Below are 998 nucleotides of genomic sequence, written 5' to 3'. Positions count from 1 at the left end.
CTTCCTCCTTTGGCCAGTCACGTAAAGGAGCCCAGCAGGAAGTGAGAGCCTCTATAGGCCAACCTCCAACAGCAGAGGTGGCCAAGCCACAAGCCTCCAAATGGTGACTGGCCTAACTACTCTAGGTTCTCCAGCCTGACACCAAGGTGCTTTCTCCACTGCTGTCAGCATCCTCTGTCATGCAGGGGTTGGAGTTATCCCAGGGACAGGCCTATAGGAGGAGTGCCCTTTCTGAATAACAAGGGGATCTGGGAAAAGGAAGCCAGCCTGTTTCTGCCTGGTTTTGAACCAGGGACCTTTTGCGTGTTAGGCAAATGTGATAACCACTACACTATAGAAACTCCACCTACTGGGTTGTTGCTCACTCTGGCACAGACTGATGGACAAATCTAGAGAATGTGGTGGTAGCCCCTCGATAGGTCAGCTGGCAGGGCAGAGGACTGGAGCCAGCACTCAGGAAGTCGTCCTTACCTCGCCCATGTGACTCCAGCTTGAGGGAGAGCTTCTTTTTCTTCTCCTTGCTGACAAAGAGAAAGAGAAGAATGAAAGGTCAGGTGGGCCAACTCGGTGCAGAAGCCCATGCTGTCTTTTCCTGCTGCATAGCCTGAAATGAGGGACTCGTGGCAGTTAAAGGAACTGCTGCACTCTCAGAAAACATCCCGCCCGTGCATAAAGGAGGATAGAAGAGCCTGTTAGTCTAGCACGCTCCCAGCTGAACTGTTTCAGCAGCTGCTAGGTTTCTTTTTGGCCTGTTACTTTTCTGTCTGGGATGTTGTTGTCAGCTGTGGCACAGAAAAAGGACGTCATTGCGAGCTGCCCATGAAGATAAGATTAACTTTTGCCTTCCTTGCTCGGCTTTACTTGCTTCCTCACCCTATTCCTGCCTTAGTTCCTGTGTTACCTGAAGGCAACGGGGGCCCAGCAGTACGAAGAGGAAGTTAGACAGCTAGACCCTGGTGGCAAAAGTTCTACCACCGCTTGCCACCCCACTCTCTTCT

The 998-nt window shown here is 51.7% G+C and overlaps 1 non-coding gene across 1 annotated transcript; it reads right to left on the bottom strand.

Moving 5' to 3' along the window:
* Positions 1-268: 268 nt before the first annotated feature.
* Positions 269-341, bottom strand: TRNAV-AAC (transfer RNA valine (anticodon AAC)). The gene has a single exon. It is a non-coding gene; the product is annotated as a tRNA-Val (tRNA).
* Positions 342-998: the final 657 nt, after the last annotated feature.

This window comes from Gopherus flavomarginatus, unplaced genomic scaffold, assembly GCF_025201925.1.
Source record: "Gopherus flavomarginatus isolate rGopFla2 unplaced genomic scaffold, rGopFla2.mat.asm mat_scaffold_89_arrow_ctg1, whole genome shotgun sequence".
Lineage (NCBI taxonomy): Eukaryota > Metazoa > Chordata > Testudines > Testudinidae > Gopherus > Gopherus flavomarginatus.
Note: the sequence above shows the minus strand (reverse complement) of the source record. Positions and strands in the feature narration are given on the sequence as shown.